Source organism: Eptatretus burgeri, chromosome 1, assembly GCF_056783735.1.
Source record: "Eptatretus burgeri isolate ZD-2024b chromosome 1, Ebu_testis_v1, whole genome shotgun sequence".
Lineage (NCBI taxonomy): Eukaryota > Metazoa > Chordata > Myxini > Myxiniformes > Myxinidae > Eptatretus > Eptatretus burgeri.
This window is the reverse complement of record NC_140961.1, coordinates 151385519-151391518: the sequence shown is the minus strand read 5'-3', so window position 1 is coordinate 151391518 and position 6000 is coordinate 151385519. Positions and strand designations below refer to the sequence as shown.

Below are 6000 nucleotides of genomic sequence, written 5' to 3'. Positions count from 1 at the left end.
GGAAGCCACTTCATACATTTATAAGAGAAGCACTGTTTATTATTAAGAACAAATACACATGACAATATTCATTTTGAATTATTCACAATTTGATGCTGATTTTCTTTGAAGGTTCCACAGTCGAAGTGCAGTGAACCATGTGACCCTGGGACACGACGCATTTCCTTAATCGGCCTTCCTGTTTGTTGCTTCAAATGTGTTCGTTGCAATGTCGGAGAATTTTCAAATTATTCAGGTATGTGCAAAGAAGTAAAATTTGCTTCCATAAATTTGCATATTAATGCAGTCATCAAATACTATAATTAATATTCACCAATAGGTCACGATGAATGTATTCACAGATTCATATGAGTGCCATCGCTGCCCCACACATTACTCTTCCAATGATCATCGGGACAATTGTTTCCCGACACCAGAAGAATATTTATCTTTCCAAGATCATCTGACAATGACACTTCTATCCCTTATGTTGTTGGGATTGATGATAAATCTCATCATTGGATCTCTCCTTTATTATCACCGGAACAAACCGAATTCTAAAGTTGTTGATATCAAATTGGAAATATTCCTGTTGTTCGCTCTTTCTTCGACTCTTTTGAGCAGTTTATCATTCTTTGGACGCCCAAATGAAGTATCCTGCCAGTTTGGAGAACCTGTGACCTGCTTCTGCCTGGCAGTAGTCTTCTCTTATTTTACTCGAAAAGTATTTCACACAGTCAGCTCATTTCAAGGTAGGTTTGTTCCACTTATTAAAATAATCCGAAATAACCCTTAAGACCCTTGCAACCCCTCAGATCCCTTAAGACCCTTATGACCTCTTTTACCTTTAATCCATTTTCAACACGTTCGACACCTTTGGATCCCTTCACGCTTTAGACCTTGACACCCTTTAGACCCAAAGAACCTTTGGACCTTCACACACCTTAAGTCCCTTTAATCCCTTCAAACATGAAACACAATTTACACCCCTTACACCCTTCAGACAGATTATGAACAGCTTTGACCCTTGACCATTTTGAGGTTTGGACCAATTGAACTTTTTAGACCGTTTTTACATGTTTTAGAGATTAGATTCTTTCAATCCCTTTGACACTAATATTGGAACATACCCTTTTGACCTTCAGACCATCTCGAACCTTTTGAGCACACACCACTCAAACAACTACAGTGTTCTTACAAAATAGAGACTATAGTTCTTTCAGCAAATAATGCGCAAGCATGACCCAGCCAGGGGTGGGTACTCTGTGAGGATATAATAAAAATGCTCTTGTCACATACTCTTTGTAACACACTTTAGAACCAGAAATAACTTTTACCTCATTTTAGTCACGCAATTAGCTTCAGCAAATATTGTACTCCACTTTTAATTCCTCTTCTGTACTCATTTCATTACACCCATACCACAGTTATGGGAGCGGGACTGCTTGAGTATGCAACACAAATCCTAATAATAATAAAAAAAATTCCATGCAAAAACAATGACATTCTCCAGCATGTAGAAACATTTCCAAAACTGGAAGGGCACTCGGTAGAGTGCATATCTCAGCCACGTAATGCCTGATCCACAAGAACATATCTGGCCCAATCATTACATTTTTGAAATATCAGGCTATGCATCGTTTTTGCCCCATTCTCGAAATTGTGAAGACTCACTTTAAAAATTAAATAATTCTCGCAACCACATCCGGATTCGGATCCGGATCTTAGCCAAAACTGAATCAATTTCTCCTTGCCACACAATCAAATAGTCCACCAAGTTTCGGCCGAATCTGCCCACAACTTTTTGTGATATTGCACTTTATATGGTTTAAGCCCCATCTCTCAATGGTGAAGAATCACTTAAAAATTATAGTAGTCGGATCCAGATCCGGATCTTCACCAATATCTATTCAGTTCATCCTTGTCACACACTGAATCTATCCACAAAATTTCATGCCGATGTTTCCACTACTTTTTGAGTTATCCTGTACATAGACAAACAGACAGAAAGGGGTGAAACCATAACCTCCTTCACCTTTGGTGGCGGAGGTATCTATGATTCTACATATCGTTTTTGGCCCTATCTCTCAATGATGAAGCATAACCTAAATTTTTTTTTTATCAGATCCAGATCCTAATTCGGATCTTCACCAAAATTGAATCAATTATTTGTTGTCACCCACCCAACATGTCCACCAAGTTTTGTTCGAATTCATCACAACTTTTTGAGATATCGTGCTATATATCATTTTAGCACTATCTCTCAATGGTGAAAAATCACATTAAAAATTCTTGTATCTGGATCCGGATCCGGATCTTCACCAAAATATAAAAAGTGTGTCCTTGTCACACACCCAAGCCGTGCACTCAATTTCATCCGAATCCGTCCACAACTTTTTCAGAGATATCCTGCACACAGACAGACAAACAAACAGACAAACAAACAAACAAACAGAAGAAAGTGAAAACATAACCTCCTTCACCTTCGGTGGTGGACACAACAAGAAAAAGTGCAATCAGAGATTGCAGACCCTTACCAGGACTTGTTTTGTGTGGTGTTTGTGTAGTTTTGTGTGGAGTATTTTGTGTGGTGCTTGTGTATTGTGTGTTACATAAAGCATACTGGTGTTGGCTGCCAGACCATGCATCTGTTCAAGTAGAAATTTAAAACATGTATTCCCCATCACTACGAGATCTTATTTGCAAAGTTTCACTTAAGGCCCGGTCACACCTTGACGTTTTAGCCAGCGATGGCAACGTATTAAAATGTATCTAAAACGCTGGCTTACGTTGAACTTTTGATCTTTTTTTTTTAAAGATTCTGACGTATTCATAGCGACTTGGTATTATGTATAACACATTGGTAACGGACACAGAACGTTTCGTTGTGTTATAGATAACTTATACCAACGAATGCTGAACCTGTTGTCGGCCTACACAACCGATGCCCACCGATAGTCTAACTTAGGCATAGCGCGTTGCACGCATCGCCGACGATGTCGTGACGTAGCCTATTAAAAGGCTGACGCACAACAATTCGAATCATAACTGCCGTAGATATGGAAGTGACAACATCGCGGTCACACCTTGGCGATCTTGCGAGCGTATGCCGACATAAGAAAATGTGTCTAAAACGTTGGGGCACGTCAAATACGGTATGAGTAAGTTTGGTATACATGAGTAGAACGCTAAAGTACGCTATCATACGTCGTAGTAAGTAGAGTACGTCAAGAAATTTTAAACATGTTCAAAATTTTTGGACGTACTCGGCGTATGACACACGTTCCGCATGCGATGGGGATAAGTTTTACACACGATATGTGGACGCTTACAAACGTCCACAAACGCTACTTATAAGATACTCATAAGTCGAAACACGTCGCGGTAATGTCTTTTTTACGCGAAACTTATTTCTAACTTATGTTTGACGTGCTTTGAACCAATTCTTTACGTAGTCCCAACACACATCGACGTATGTAGACGTATTCCAATGACGTCTTCCGGTCGACAAAAAAAAAAATGAACGTGTTTCTAGCTTACAACTGCCAAATAAAGACGTGTTCCCAGCGGTGTTGGGAATTGGTATATAAAAATGCTGCTCATAAAAGGGGAACCCAACAGTGTTTTCGAGTCCTTTTTGAGTCGATGTCCATGTCAGCAGTAACAGTATCAGTATCAGTATCAGTATTAGTATTCGTATTAGTAGTAGTTTGTTCATGTTGGCAGTAGTAGGTGAGTGTGAGGGGGAGGGTGTGGGTTATGATGGATCGTCCTTGTGTCCGCGTGTCCACGGGTAGGAGACATCTTTTCACCATCGTTCGAAGTTCTTCGCGGCTAATTTTTTATGGGGCTTTTTCAACAATGAGCTGTAGCTTGTTTTTACGATTTAGGTCTATTCATAACGGGTTGGACAAATGCACAATGAACTAATAATGTGCGTAGAGAGCTTTGATTATTATAGATACGATATACCAACGAATAATTATCGTTAAGCCGGCGTTCACAAACTATGCCCAACGATAGCCTAACTTATCCATATCGTGCGGCAGTTTATCTTTGCCGGTGACGTGGGGTTTGCTATTCATAGGCTGCCACTCAACGATTTAAATGGCTGCATCTCCACTATTGAAAGTAGATGCTTGAGCTCAACAATTGGATTTTTTTTACACTCAACGACTTTTAAACGGTACCACTCAGCTATTTTCATTGTTTACAATGAACGATTTAAATTGCTGTCACTCGCCTTTGTTTTTTGACGCTGGGGTTTTGAAATTTGAAGCGTTTCTTCTGAACGTGTTAAAACGCTCAAACTCGACTATTTTAAATAGACGCTGCCGATGGACATTTGGAATCATAGCCAAGCTAGACATCGAAGTGTGAACATCCTCGTCATGCCGAAGAAAAGTTTGAAGAATGCTGCAAATAAGTGTCGTGGCCGTGGCCGTGGACGCTGACGCAAGGACGATCCATTATACCGACGTCTTTCAGCCTATGAGTAACTTAAAAGTAACGTCTGTCGATGTGTGGCAACGATAGCGTAACGTGCCAACAACACGTTAATTATAGGTTAGAAATAAGTTTCGGGTATGCTAAACATTACCGCGGTGTGTCTCAACTTATGATTAACTTACAAGTAGCATGTGTTGACGTCTGTCAACGATCGCAGACCGTGCATACAACTTGTGGCCAACGTAGTGGAACGTGTGAGTCAAATGCCGGCATACGTCGTGAAATTTCAAGCATGATAAAATTTGAGAACAACCAAAAAGTACAACGTTTAAAGCCAGCGTACAACGACGTATGGCAGTGTTTTTCAGCGTGCTCTCAATGTTATCAAAACTTACCCATAACGTATTCAACGTGTGCCAGCGTTTTAGAAAAAAAATTCAAAAATCGGCATACGTTGGCTAAAACGTCAAGGTGTGACCGGGCCTTTAGATTGATGAAGTGGTTCCAGAGAAAACATTATTTAATATTTTCTTGAATACAATATGGCTTCCAAACCATGTGACCTATGACATCATATGCTTGAACCTTTTTGTTTCTCATGGATAGTTGGTCAGGCTTGTGAAGTTTTGCCTCGATCTGTTCAGCCACTTCAGAGAAGAAGATTTTTGAACGTTAAAAAAAAAAAAAAACATGACGACCTAATCACGTGACTCATGACATCATTAATTTTTTTCTATGGAACACTTTATACCAAGATGACCCTCAAAATTTTTCATACTGATCAGATGTAGCATTCCACATATGCAATCATGTCGTTATAACGAATGCACTGAAGATGGCATAAAAAATTACACTTATTCCCATGAGTACTTGCAATGTGCCAAGTTTCAATTTTTTCCTTTGTGTGGTTTCAGAGACAGAGGTCCAAAGTTTTCTGTTTTTTCCAACATGGCTGCGACATGTCACCAATGACATCATAATCTATACATAAAATGAGCTTGGTCTTGGCGTGCTTCCATCCCTTCATCCCTCCGTCCATCAGTCTGGCCATGTGATGAGATGAGAAGATGATAAAAGGTGTTTCTGGGACGCCCATTCAAATGAATGGGGAAAAAGGGAAAAACTTTCTGACTCAAGCCCCAAAAGCCCAAAATAGCAGAGTGATTTTCTCCCCACCTATCCCATTCCCTCCCATACAAGCAAATGTAAAATTGAGACTATGAAAGATTGAGACTTACTGATTAAAGCACTTCTTCCCTTTCATATTTTCAATCCACTCAAAGAGCGGAAGAACGAATATTTGTCGATGTTCTACTTTAGGGAATAACTTAATTTTATTAAAACATTCATTTCCATCGAGTATATTCACAAATAATAACTTGGAAATTCGTTGTTGGTTTAAGTGTTTTTGTTGTGCAGAAATGAAATGATAAACTTCTCTTAATGCTCTTATTTGACCACCGTCCTGAGCCACATATCATTTTGAGATTGCAGTAAATTGTTTTTCCATTGTTCAATTGATAACCATCAAAGTTTTCAGTCCATTCAGGATATTTTTTTTTCTTTACATCC

At 39.3% G+C, this 6000-nt stretch overlaps 1 long non-coding RNA gene across 1 annotated transcript in view; it reads left to right on the top strand.

Annotated features, from left to right (window-relative positions):
• Positions 1-6000, top strand: part of LOC147035752 (uncharacterized) — a 207560-nt gene that overhangs the window by 20570 nt on the left and 180990 nt on the right. The window contains exon 2 of the long non-coding RNA XR_015062616.1: positions 112-235. This is a non-coding gene — a long non-coding RNA (uncharacterized LOC147035752). The remainder of the gene's footprint in view (positions 1-111; positions 236-6000) is intronic.